Here is a 14238-nt window from a genome sequence, read left to right on the forward strand (position 1 = left end):
CAGCATGAGTTTCTTTACGGTATACAGAATGGACCTGCTAGGCAATCTTCAACTTTTCTAGATGTTGCTGTGGTTTGGCCTCCAAAAGTGGACCTCAGTTGTATATTTCTGTCATGTATGAGAGTTTCCAATGCTACAAATCCTCACTTAATCTGGAAAAAGTCAGGTTTTAAAAATACCTGCCAATCAGAATAGGTATAAGATAATATCCTTTAATTTAAACTTACATTTCAACCATTAATGATAATGAGCATTGCTAGTAATATGCTCATTGGCAATTCAGTTTACCTTTTGCAAATTGCTTGTATGCAGCCTATGCCCATTTCATAACTAGGTAGGCTTTTTTGTGTGCATTTCTCTTATTCATTTATAGGAACTCTTTATATATTCTGAACATAAACCATTTTTATATGCTTTGTGAATATTTTCTTAGTCTGTAATATATGTTTATATTCATGTATTGTTGTATACAGTTTTTTTATTTTACAGTTGTCAAACCTATTAATCATTTATAGTTTGTGCTTTTTATTTAAGAAAGCATTTTTAAGAAATCTTTTACAAGTCCAATATTTTACCCATATTTTCTTTTATATTTCTATATCTTTGAGTATGATGTAAAATAGAGATAATTTTTTAACATATAAGTAATAAGATATCTTGAGACTAGGCATTGAACAGTCCATTTTCCCCTCTACTGATTTGTAAGAACATTTCCAAGAAATTACAAGTGTCCATATAGCTGAGAATCTGTTTTTGGTATCTCTACTCTCCTATGGTATATTTCTCTGTGCCTGTGCTAAAATCTAAAAGGCCAATCACTATAGTTATATAATAATCAAGCTATACAGAAGGATGATTTTCCCAATGATTCTAACTTGGAGAAATATCATATTCAAGTATGTCCGTGGTTATGGTTAAAATACACTTAATACTAAATGCATGATTCAATGAAAGAGACCAACTGCATTCTTATTCCCTCCAGTTCCCTCATTTTTATATTGTAGAAGGAAATTAGACTCTTGGTTAAAATATATCTTTCTTTAAATTCAAACTCTGCAAAGAGTACTTAGCATGCTTGAAGGTCACCGCTGATGAATAACTTGGAATCAGGCTATTAATATTCGCAGAACATGCCTGTGCTAAGTGACAAGATTGTAAAATATTCTAGAAGCCAGCCCTGTAGTGCTTTCTCGTAGTATTAAGTATTTCCAATAAAATCCCACTAAAGAATGGAGATTAGTGTCCCTAGTAACAACTTTGTAGAGTTCATCTCACTATAATTTTATTTAAAAAATGAATCTACTGTACATGAAGCCATCTGTCTTTGAGAACTGATTACATGTTCTTTAATATTTTTTTCCTTTTTTGCTAGCTACTGAGAAGTTTTACACCTATTTCAGATAACTTTACATTAAGGATACTTGTAAATATATTTCATTATGAATTTGAATGGTAAAGCAGTTTCTACTGTCTTTCCCTTGAGAAAGCTGAACACTTAAGTACACACTTACCGTTCTCCTTCTCAGCTCCTAGAATTTATCGATGTCACCTGGAATTTTAGGCCCACGTCATTATTTTTTTCATTATGCATCTTTTTCTCAAAAAACATTTTAACATTAATAATACTTATTTACATAATGTTCAAATGTATTTTAAATTTTGTATATTCCTCCTCCTCAGGTTCTTTATTCTAATGTAGATGGCTCACAGCCTTAAGTGAAAATTTCTAGCAATTCTACCTAACCAGACAGTCTTTATGTGTGAGTTGTAGGAAGTTCCTGGATCCCCATTCAGTGTGGACGCCCTATCAGCCTGGAGATTCAGACAAGAGCGAAATTCTTCCCACAGTCATCGCTCCATGTTGTCTTCTGTTTGAGCGGATTTTAGGTGAATGGAAGGGTCAAGGAAGAATTCATTATTCTTTGGTTTGGCTTCCTCTGTGCTGTAATTAACAGTGATAATGTTGCTTCATTCTTTTTTTTTTTTTTTTTTAGTTGCTATATTTCCTGCAGAAACTCATGCTTTTTATGGCACTTAAACTTTGCTCACAGGTAGTAAGGGTCATTCATATATTCAGGAAATAGCTCAAGTGCTTCTGAGAAATGGTGAAAACTCTTGTCAAATGGGATTGGGAGTATCAGAACTTGGATGGGCCTGGCAGTAGTGCTTAATAAATATTTGTTGAATAAATAATGCATGTGTTCCAATTAGAGTAGGGGCAGAGGGCTAACCTGTCCTGGGTTTCCTATATTATCTGAGCAAATTCTACCTCATGAGGAATGCTTCAGTATATCTTTGCTCCTCCCTTTGTTGACAGGTTTCTGGTTATGAATTCTTAGTATTTTCTTAATGAATTTCATAGTGATCTCATATCCAAAGGTTGCAGGGTTTTAAAAAATTAAAATATAACTGTCAGTTTATTTAGTAAAATATTGCTAATCCATATAGATAACTTGTAACAAGAATTAATATGCACCCACAACCACTTCAATATTTTTAAAATACCCAGAAAATAGTTTTGATAACTTATTTTAATGACAAGTGTTTGTAAAGATATGAGGGTCTCTTTGAAGGCATTGATGTTTAATGTTTAATGTGTTATATGGAAGTTTTTCCAGTTGGAACATTTGAGGCCGTACAAAGCTCTTTCAAATTCAGTATAATTGAATACTGATGGAGAATAAAATGGGCTTAAACTGGTATATGTGTAATTAGCTTTATACTGCATTTTGTTGCTTTTGTGAGAAATTCAAAGCAAAAGGGCCAAAGCATCAGCTGCAGAATTAAAATGAACACCAGCAGAATATTTCTGAGCACTCTTTAAAAAATATATATATATGTATTTTTATTGATTACCGAGAGGAAGGGAGAGGGAGAAATAGAAACATCAAAGATGATAGAATCATTGTTCGCTGCCTCCTGCTGGCCCCTACTGAGGATCCAGCCCACAACTCGGGCACGCGCCCTATCTGGGAATCGAACCACAACCTCCTGGTTCATAGGTCAAAGTTCAACCACTGAGCCATGCAGGCCGGGCCTGAACACTCTTTTCCGAGTCTATTTGTTTTCTGTTTTCAGAGATTATGTGAACAATATCCTTTTCTCCTAAGCAGCTCAGAATAGAATGAATGAAGGGGGCAGTCCAAGAAATGACGCTGGGAAATGCTCATTGCAGCAGACTCCTGGAATCAGGAGGCTTTCCCACCTGCAGTCTGGGTGGCTCACACAGGCAGAGCTGTCCTCTTCAGTGTGCTTCAGCCGGGAGGCTCTTCACTGCCCGATCTCGGTGTAATGTCTCCTGGAGGCCGTCACCCATTCAATCATCATTTTTAACAAATGCAATGGTGCTGTCATTGTACAATACGTACCATTCTGTACTTGTCCTGGCAAGTTGGCATTATCAGCCCAGTTTTTTCTCTCTTCTTTATCATAGCTGTTGCTCAGACACATCTTAAATGGCAAGAACTACGCATCCCTGACAGGAAGGAGAGTCTCAGGTGTGTGTGGCACAGCACTAGCCCACAGGTTCAGACTTGAACTTGACACCCACGGCCTAGCCACCCCGCCAGAGGGATGCTCCAGATGGCTGCATAACTTATTAGTCTTTAGAGATTTGACTCTGAATCCCTGCCTCCAGGTCTTTACCTTAGTTTGCCAGGTCGATGTGAGTTTTGACGACTCTTTTTACTTCTTAATCTCAAGAAGTAAAGGTCTAGCTGGATTTGACGCTGGTATAGAGAATCTGCGTCTATTTCCCTTCTGCGAAGGTCTGGATGAGATTTTAAAGCTTAACTTCTTTAAGTATTTATATAAAGAGTATATAAATACTTATAAGTATTTGTGAAGAGAGATGATCTTAAGTTTGTCAAGACAAAGAGGTGGCCTCTGTGATGGCACAGGGGGTTCACTGGGCCCGTGTCCCTCCGGACGCTCATGGCCTGGGCCCCTCAGCCTGGGGAGGTGCCTCCGTGATGAGGCAGGCTGTGCTTGGCGAGGGAGAAGGTGCCAGGCCTTCAAACGAGAGCAAAGGGACTTGGGGACTAAAATAAAACCACAGCGAAGGGTGGAAACATGCTCAGCTCCTTCATCCATCTGATAGGAGTCAACAGGTGCGCCGTGCGGAACATTTGCTCCTGTCCCCGAGGCCGGTGCAGCGGCCCTGGGCCTCTCCCAGGCCTGGCTCCGGCTCCGCGGGGATGAGCTCACCGAGGATTTGGTTTCTGCTGGAGCCGCTGGGCCAGGGGCAGACTGAGTCCCTGCCGCAGGGATCCGTGCTCTCCGGGGCACCTATCTGGCCGCAGGAGGCTCGTCAGCCCCAGGGCCATTCCTCTGCCCAGCCCCACGCTCCCGCTGGTCCTCTGCTTTATCACCTTGTTTTCTGCTCAGAAAGGCAGGCTGCCATGTGCAGTGCCCCCTTTGGATGTGTCTGGGGTCTTGGGACTGGGCTACCTTATGTTCTCCTAGAGTGACCCCCATCTTAACTGTGTCACACCCACCTACTTAGCTGTAGAACCGGTGTTCTTCACCAGACTTTGGTGGTTGTTGAGCAGATCTGATGGTCTGTGAATGTGAATAGAAAGCAGTCACAGCTTAATGTTCACTCAGCTCTAACTGGAATGAAGTGTTTCCTTCATTTACTAATAGAGGCAACAGACACGGTTGTGATTGTACTACCTAAGGCTCCTTACTGATCACATCACCCCTATTTTTATACCACGTGATACCAGTTATTTCTTTTTTTTCTTTTAAAAAAATATATTTTATTGAGTTTTTTTTAAAAAAATTATTTATTTTTATTTTTTTTATACAGAGAGGAAAGGAGAGGGATAGAGAGCCAGAAACATTGATGAGAGAGAAACATCAATCAGCTGCCTCCTGCACACGCCCTACTGGGGATGTGCCCACAACCAAGATACATGCCCTTGACTGGAATCGAACCTGGGACCCTTGAGTCGGCAGACCGATGCTCCATCCACTGAGCCAAATCGGTTAGGGCAGTTATTTCTTTTCATCAGAGGTATCAGATACTTCACTAGACTTTGTTTATTAGATGTACTAATAAAGAAAAGCACAGATACTACACCCACTTAAAAATACTTTGATATCTACATTTCAATATAGTTGATTTCCTTTATAATCTACATATTAAAGCTATTTACATCTTTATAATAGAAATCCTATGCACTTTACATATTAAAGTGTTATGCTGATAAGCAGACTGTTAAAGAGGTCCATGACACCAGAAAGGTTAAATCCTCCCATGGTAGAAGGTGAGGTTAGGATTGAATTCTGTTGACATCTACTTCACAGCATAAATTTGGTAGGAGAATTTTTAGAAAGCAGTAGAAAAAAATTCAAGTTCACTCTGGATGCTCCAGTGCCCTGTAAGGAGCTCAGAATGTATAATAGAATGGCTGAGTGGTACAGAGTGTGTCTTCCGTTATTGTGTACATACTGCCAGCGAAACAACCTCTGATTTCTGGGGCTACTTGCTCACAGGGCAGTAATAGTTAAGCTAATTTCTAATATGCCTCTCATCTCATTATACATCCATGCAAGAGTCTCTTTCAATTTTAAATTGAGCTTCAGGGAAGATTAAATACTTAGGTATTCCAGTTTGTATAAGATTTCCAGATCCACCCAAATTAGACTTCCTCCGTCTAAATGACCCTAATCATTCTGATTTAACTAGATGGGGCTTATTTCCCTGGGACAGAACTTGTCATGTGGAATCTCCCTCATGGAGATGAATAGCAAGCCCAATGGGTAATAAGTATTCCAGATGTTGCCTTGCCACTTCCCGGCAAAGTTATTAATAAAGTCAGTTGCTTCTTGTCTTTTTTTTTTTTTTTTTTTTTTTTTTTTTTTTTTTTAAATCTCCTAATATTGCCAAGACTATAAACTTTCTTTCTCTTCATTAAGACATGGTGATTTAAAAGTACAGTAAACAGGCTGCCATGGAGGATGGTGATTTTTATAAAAGTACACCCATCTGTTCTGACTCATCAGGGACTCTTTAGGCAATTTGAGGCATGGTGGGACCGAGGATGGGGTGGGAGAGAGCACAGGAAGATGTGGAGAAGACTGTGCCAGAGCTTTGTGTTTGAGGGGTGTGTATGTGTGTATCTGTATGTGTCTCTGTGTATGTATCTGTGTGTGCGTGTCTGTGTTCCTATGTGTCTGTGTTGGAGGGCATTGAACACCAAAAGAGCCATTTTCTTTACTCTAAGCTGGAAATAATAAACATGGGAATAGCTACCAGGCAGCCCCTGGATTAAAATGGACCTGCCATAGCTGGATTGTGGCAGGAAGCCTGAGGGCCTCCTGATTCACCTTCTAGCCACACCTTTGCCCTGCCCTGTGGTTCTTGGGTGCAATTCTGTGTATCTGTCCTCAAGTCACAGAAGGGAGGTGTGCTGCTCCAGTGCAGAGAGGAAGCTGGAGGGGGCCGGAGCCTGGAGAGAGAGAGCCCAAGAGACACAAGGCCCCGCTCCAGGGTTCTTTTCTAGATGCAGATATGCCTTCCCAGGCATGCTGGGAAAAGCTGCCTTTTCTTAGGAACAAAATAGACATTCAGAACTGGGAAAACCTCATAACAATGGTAATTATAAAGATTTTCCAGTGTGAGTTATTCACCCGTCTCTTCCAAAACCCTTTGGGCTTGGTGAATTTTTCTTCCATAAAAACAAAACCACAACACTTTGGACTCTCCTTTGTCTTGCCCTCTCTCAAACATAAAAGTATGGTTTACTGTTACTCTTGAGAAAGAAAAGAGATCTAAATAATTGCTAAAGTCTTCAGAAAAGTCTCAGCTCACACCATAATACACACCAGAATAATCTTATATATCCAGTCCAGCCCGTCCCTCATCTCCAGTGATTCTGATTCTAGTTAACAATAACTTGACATCCAGTTTAAACTGTTTTAAACTTTGAAGTGGAAGAGATTGATTGACCACTACCACCATGTTTGTTTGGAAGTTCATGCTTGCAGCATTTCCAATGTTTGAATGCTTATGTAGATTGTTTTAAAAATGTAGATGCCATTTCCTCAAACGTCAACCAAAAAAAATGCTATTCTGGGGGTGTGTTTTTCTAAACTGCCACCATCATTATTCATTTTTCAAACTCATTAACCATTGAAATGATTAAGCTGAGCTCTACTGACATCTGCTGGACAAAATCTGTTTTTCCATATGTTACCAAGTCGGTCATGCTCAGGTTTTGCTAATTTGATGGTGACTGTTAATGAAACCAATCAGAGGTGTACTAAATAGAAAAGAGAACCAAGCTAAGCATAAGATCGTGAGTCAGCATGCATAACCTGAGTAAAGGCTTCTGTGTCCAGTGCTCTCGCTGGAAGAACCGTTTTTCAGTTTGGTGGTTTCATACACGTTCTGAGAGCCCTCCCGGTGTTAGGTACTGTACTTAGTACACAGCGGGTCCAGTGCTTGGACAGGGCCTCTTCTTACAAGGAGCAGGTGTGGTGAGGAAGACGCATGTCTAAACAGATTACTAATATTTCAGAAAGTTTCCTATCCACAGAGCCTCCTTTCTCAGCAGCAAGTCGGGTTGTACTCATTGTGCAAAGAACACCTTTGTGGGGGGATTAAAGCAGAGCGGTATCATCTTATCCATTAGGCGATGATTCGTTTTACTTGCACTAGGAATTTTTCACGGGCCTACAAACACGTGTGCGTGTATGTTCTGAAATATAGCCAGAAGACAACTTAGGAATTAAATGTCTGTGGGAGCACAGCTCCTCAGAAGTTGGGTATAAGATGAAGAAGACACGAGAAGTTGTAGGCACATGCAGGAAAGACTTTATTGTAGGCCAAATAGCCATTGCTACCACAGGAGCCATCAGGCAAAGTAGTTCTTCAGAAGCCCCACAGGAGCAGCCGGGCACTGGCTGGTCAGTGGCAACTTACGCACAAGCTCAGATAGAAGGCCACCTGCCTCCATTAGTGACGCTCCTGCTACGTTAACATAAACAGGTTACATAAGGGTGTGCTTGCCCAGAACGTGTATTGCTCCTGTTGAGTCATTGCTCTCGCCCCTGTGTAGGACAAAGGGGCCTTTCACCTGACAATCCTGCCTGCCTGCGCAAGGATGGCCAATGGGCCTTGATCATCTGGCGGACTCTGGTTAGGGTTCCCACAATGTCTACCGGCCATATGATGGTGACCTCGCTGTCTTTTTCCCCCCTCTTCTGAATTGGGTATGATCTTTAATGAACCTGATCAGGAGTTGAGAGGCTTGGGGTGTCAGAAACATGCCTTCAGTAGGCTCATTAGCAGCCGCTTGGATTACCACAGAGCTGTGCCAGGTACAGGGGATGCAGCTCGGGAAGACAAGGCGGCCCCCGCGGGTCTGCCCGTCGCTAGTGTTGTTATTTGTTTCTAAGATGGAGCTGTGCAGAGCGCGGCTTCCTGGGCCGCACCCCAGCCTGGCTTCTCCATGAAACGTCCTCCTGGAGGACAACAGGGACTTCCATGGTGTGAAAGGAGAACTGGATGAATTTGTCCCAAAACACCTCCCTGGAAAAATTAATAAGAAATACGAAGCGTGAGGGATTAATTCAAGGCAGAAGGGCAGGAGCAGCCCCCGGAGCGGATGATGGCCTGGTGCTCCCGGACAGCCCCTGGGAGGTGACTGTGCCGAGGCTGCGGCCCTCGCTGCCTGCCGTCCGGGCGGACCACGGACGGTTCTGGGCCTGGTGATGGAGCCCATCAGTGCAGACCCGCTGGCCCACAGCTCGTCCCCTGTGGTGCCTGGGCGGTCCCACTGGGGACTGCACTTCAGATGGGATCGTGTGCCCCTTTCCGAGCTCGGAGGACCAGAAGGAGCTGCGCACCAGTCAGGTCTCCTACAAGGGCTGGAGGACTGACCGTGCAGAACTACTTCAGTGGATCGGGCAGTGTGACGGTGGCATGGACATCTGTGGAGAAGGAAACCTGGAAGTGTCATTTCGGGTTTGGATGTGTGGGGGTAAGCTCTTCATCATCCCTTGCTCCAGAGCCGGACACATTTTCCTCAAAAGTGACGGCCGAGTAAGTGGATGCTGCACGGGCACGCTCCCAGGTCTGCACTGGAATTACAACTAAAACACAGACAAACTTACTGACTAACCAATGGAAGGCTCTCTGGAGAGGGCCCTGGCACCTGAGCATGGAAAGTGGAGACCACGTAGAGGCTGGCAAGAGGGGCAGAGGTGCGAAAGGGCTGAAGTTCCATAGAGCTATCTCAGCTGGGGGGTTGCCACTGAGAACTCTGGGGTCTAATCCCCCAGCTGCCCCCCACCCCCACCCCCCAGCAGAGAGCACCAGAACTGCAAAGGGTACCCATATATCCTCTGGCTTGAAAAGCAGCGGGGATAGCTGTCTACCCGGGAGAGATGGCTGGAAATTCAGGCACCCTCTTAAAGGGCTAACTCATAAATTCCCCGTGGAGCCAACCATCTTGTGCTCCAACAGAGGAACAGCAGAGAGGACTGGAGCAGGGTGAGCAGAAGCCAGGTTCAGGGGCTCTGGGGCCAGAGCTCAGAAGGCAGACACCGTGTTTCCTGGTTTCCTGTGCTGAGCCATTCCCTCACGCTGAGGAGGTAGTCTTTCTCACTTAGACAATTGCTCTGCAGGCCGCATTGCCTGGGGGGAAGACAGCGGAGCCACTCTATCGGAAAACACCTGCCCTTTACATAGCCGGAGAGCAGCAATTAGCCTCCAGGCAGGAACAATTGCCCCACCCTATTAACCTCACTATTTTTATTTTTTAACCTCACTATTTTTAAAGTTAGTGGTTCTCAGGCGTGCCTGTTGCCCGAGTCATGGGAAGGACTGTTAAGGCAGGTTGGTGGCTCCATGGGCAGAGTTTCTGACTCAGTAGGTCTTGAGTGGGCCCTAGATTTTGCATTTCTAACAAGTTCCCTGTAATGCGAATGAAAGTGGCTTCTCCAGAAACTGCACTTTGAGAACCAACAGGCTTTGCATGTTAATTCGCCTGCTTTGGCTTGAGCACGCAGGTAGTCAGTGGCACCATTGGCTGAATTAGGAAGTTCTGTTGAAGGGGCAACTTGCAGGCTAATACGGACTTTTTATTTTTTTATTTATTTTTATTTTTTTAAAGGAAATAGAAAAGGCCATCAAAGCCAGAACTACAAGATAGTCTTGTAATATATTTTAATAAAATATGAATGCAACCCAATTTTTAACTGGGCAGGTGAGAGCTTGTAAAATATAAACTAGCACGTGCTATGTATTCAGCGTTAAAAGTGGAAGAAAATTCACTGGCTATGTGAGTCATCTAAGCTTGGATCGATTCCCAGTACAGGGCTCCCCGGGCATATGAGTATGTGAGCAGGAGTGGGAACACACTCACTTGTACCAGCCTTTCAGTTGAGGAGAACTAATGGGTTTTCCTGCTTGTAATGAAGTTTCAGGCTTCCTGGGTCAGCCCTGTTCTTAAGCACTGAAGTGTCGCTGGCTGAATGACCTCTGAGGTACCGCAGACCTGTATCGCTTTATGAAATTCTCATTTAGGAAACATGGCAAATAGATAATGGCAAATTAGAAAAAAAATGAGACTGCTAGTGTACATTTACTACTCGGAACATGCTAAGAAAATATTGGAAAAAGGAATAAGATTGATCTGCTTTTGAGTTTTAACAAAACCTTTAAGAAGTTGGCTGGCTAATAATGTCTCATAAATTCTAAACAGGGGGCAGTGGGGTCTAATTTTCCTCATGCAAGCCTTGATTCCAGATGATTCAAATTAATTCTTTTTTAAAAATATATATTTTATTGATTTTTTACAGAGAGGAAGGGAGAGAGATAGAGGGCCAGAAACATCAATGAGAGAGAAACATCGATCAGCTGCCTCCTGCACACCTCCTACTGGGGATGTGCCCGCATCCAAGATTTATGCCCTTCACTGGAATCGAACCTGGGACCTTTCAGTCTGCAGGCTGATGCTCTATCCACTGAGCCAAACTGGTTTTGGCTCAAATTAATTCTTTAGTATAGCTCTCATTCATATGATTCTCATGTTATAAGAAGCTTATGAGTCTTCAGATTGAGAAAAGTTCTAAATCCTTGGCTATTCCCCCATTAAAATTATAAATACACTAGCGGTCCGGTGCATGAAATTCATGCAGGGGGGTGGGGGGCAGGGTTCCCTCAGCCCAGCCTGCACCCTCTCTAATCCAGAACTCTAATCCGGTTTAGGCCTGGCAGTCCGACATCCCTCTCACAATCCCAGACCAGTGGCTCCTAACTGCTCACCTGCCTGCCTGCTTGGTTGCCCCTAACTGACCTCCCTGCCAGCCTGATCGCCTCTAACTGCCTCCCTATGCTGGCCTGGTTGCTCCCACCTGCCCCCCTGCTGGCCTTGTCGCCCCCTGCTGGCCTTGTCGCCCCATGCAGCCTGTGTTCAGTTGTCTGTTTGTTTCTCGGTCGTGATGGCCCCTGGCTTTTTATATATTAGGGTATTTATTCCAAGTTCGTTTCTCTCACTTGCTACAATCACCACCACAGAAAGTTGGTAACCTCAAGACCATATTGCCTTGACATTGTGTCTCTATCAGAAATCAGACACTAGACTTTCCAGTGCTGTCATGCTCTTGCTCCTAGTGATTCACATTCACCAATCAAATCTCTTGACTTTATCAGCTGATTCCTGCCCTTCCTCCCTCCCTTTCTCCCTTCCTTCCTCTCTCCCTTCCTCCTTCCCTCTCTCCCTCACTTCTTCCCTCTCTCCCTCCCTCCCTTCCTTTCTCCCTTTCTTCTCTACTGAGTCAGGATCCCATTCTGGCTCGATTATCTAGTCCTCCTACTCAAAGGAAGCTCTGAGGACAGCAGCCTGGCATCATCTGGGAGTTTGCTGGGAATGTGGAATCTCAGGCCCCATTGGACTGGCATTTTAGAATCATTTTCCACAAGGCCCTGCCTTTTTTTTTTTTTTTTGTGTGTGTGTGTGTGTGTGTGTGTGTGTGTGTGTGTTTTGTTTTTGTTTTTTAACTCTCATACACTTCTTTCTCCTTCCATTACTTACCCAAAGCCAGTCCTGGTGAGGTTCCATATGACATCAAAATTACTTGCTTATATTTCTCTCTAGATGTAAACAGTCTTTTGTGAGCAGGTATTACCTTTTCCTAATTCTAACTAGAGGCTGTACTTAGCATATTCTAGCAGCATAGTTAACACTGTTTGGGTTGAAGTTTTTCAAGTAAATTGCTATGTAGGTCATGAAGTTTTTCAAGTAAATTGCTATGTAGGTCAGTTATTAAGGTGCTAATGACTAATAGCAGGTTGATGAGCTATCTCTTTAAAAATACTTGCATTTTAACAGGACTTCTAAAGGAAATGAATTTAATGTTAACTATCAATAATGGTAATGCTGGGAGTTCTTGGGAAGTTGACCAACTGAGTGGGAATGATTTTGGGAGTAAGTGGCCTTTAGTCCTCAGATTTCCTTCCACTTTGCCCACCTTTAAGGTGGTCCAAACGAAAAAACTCCAAGTGCTTCTGGGCTGGCTGAGTGGCTTTTATTAAAGTGTCTTTTCCCTACTGGATTATAAACTCCAATATCTCTACATCAATATCGCTAAATTTAGCTAGAAACCACGGATCACATGAGAGACCTGGGCATTCTGGAAACTGGTGGAACAAAGAAAAGTGTGTGTATGGGGAGGTAGTGGGAATATTAGAATATATCTCATTGCAATTGATCATCTATCACTTGTCTTCTTTGCCAGACTGTAAGCTGTCAGACTAGGGACGTCTATCTCACACACACAGTGCCCCCAAGCCCACCAGGTACCTTGCATACAAACCTGCGTGTGTTCAGTGCATTTTGGGGACACAGTGGTTTTTAAGCTTTGCTCATGGCACCATTAGATACAAGGGCATGTTTCCAGCCGTTTACACAGACTGCCAGCAGCTTGGATGATATTAGCAGGCGTGTGTGTGAATTCCTGAATGTGGAACCTGAGAGATCAATAGGAACCATGAACTTTCACAATGAGCCACATCAGTATTTTGGGGTGACAGATGCCTTTCTTAGTATCCCAGCTCCATCAGAGAAATGAGGCAACTGTGACCCTCCTTTACAAAGGGATCTATCAACCATCTTGCCTTCCCTGCATGACTGTGTACCTCCCAGGTGCTGTCTCTAATACTTATTGGTAGAGTGATAGAACATTAGCTGCAGAGTTAATGTCACCGGGATGGTAGTTTGCATGTGGACGGAAAGTTAACGTAATGTAGGAATGTGAAATTAAACTGGCTGACTCTGAGCAGTGGTCCTGCTAAGATCCATTTGTCTATTCTCATTATTTTGCCTCCTGGTTTATTGTGTTTGCCGTTCTCTCCCATTACTCACAAAATTGTCAAATAAGACCCCAAGGATGCACCAGCACGGGGCTTCTGGAAAATAACGTTTCAATAGTTTACATGAGTCCGATGAAGCCAACGTGTTCTTCCTTGTAAAAAGCCAAGGTTCTCTCACTTTATTGACCTCAGCTTTAAAAGGAAGACAGCGAATGTGGATGAGAAACAATGAGAAAGCCAATTATCAGGGGATTGACTGTTAGGATTTTCTGTTTAAATGATGCTTATGAGAGCAAAGAACTCATGAGACGTTTAATAACACGGACTCCACAGTGGCAAATATCTAGGGAAGTAGAAATGACACAAATATTATTATTATATTCAGAGAGTACGAGAAGAAGGAAGGAGGCCTTCCTAAAGCAAAGTTAGAAAACCATTGCTAAGAAGCAGGGGACAAATTACTCCTTTAGGTTTTGTTTGTTATTTTTCTTGTGTGGGAAGAGGAGCCAGGGCACAGTGAGCCAGAGAGCAGTGCTGGCTGGCCTTCCAACTGAGATGTAATCCCGTGGAGTTAGCGGGGATGCTCCAGGCACCACTTGAGGAATCTCTGGGTGGCTTCTCTGAGGCTGTCCTCTCCACGCCTCACTGCCCACATCAAAGATGTGTCTCTGTATTCTATACCTTCATCCAATCAAAGGGAAATAAAAATGTGCATTTATCCTTAGTATTATGAGTCATTCAGACAATAGACCAGGGATGTATGAAGGGCATTTTAATCATATGCACCCGATGACAAAACCTCATTCAGGGATGAAAACAGGTATCGTATAATCTGGCAGGTCTCTGTTGTGCTAAGTGACACTACAGGACTGTGTCATGAAAATAAGTGGGACAAGGTATGCCAGGCGATTCAG

This window comes from Pipistrellus hanaki (genome assembly GCF_964339955.1).
Source record: "Pipistrellus hanaki genome assembly, chromosome: 8".
Lineage (NCBI taxonomy): Eukaryota > Metazoa > Chordata > Mammalia > Chiroptera > Vespertilionidae > Pipistrellus > Pipistrellus hanaki.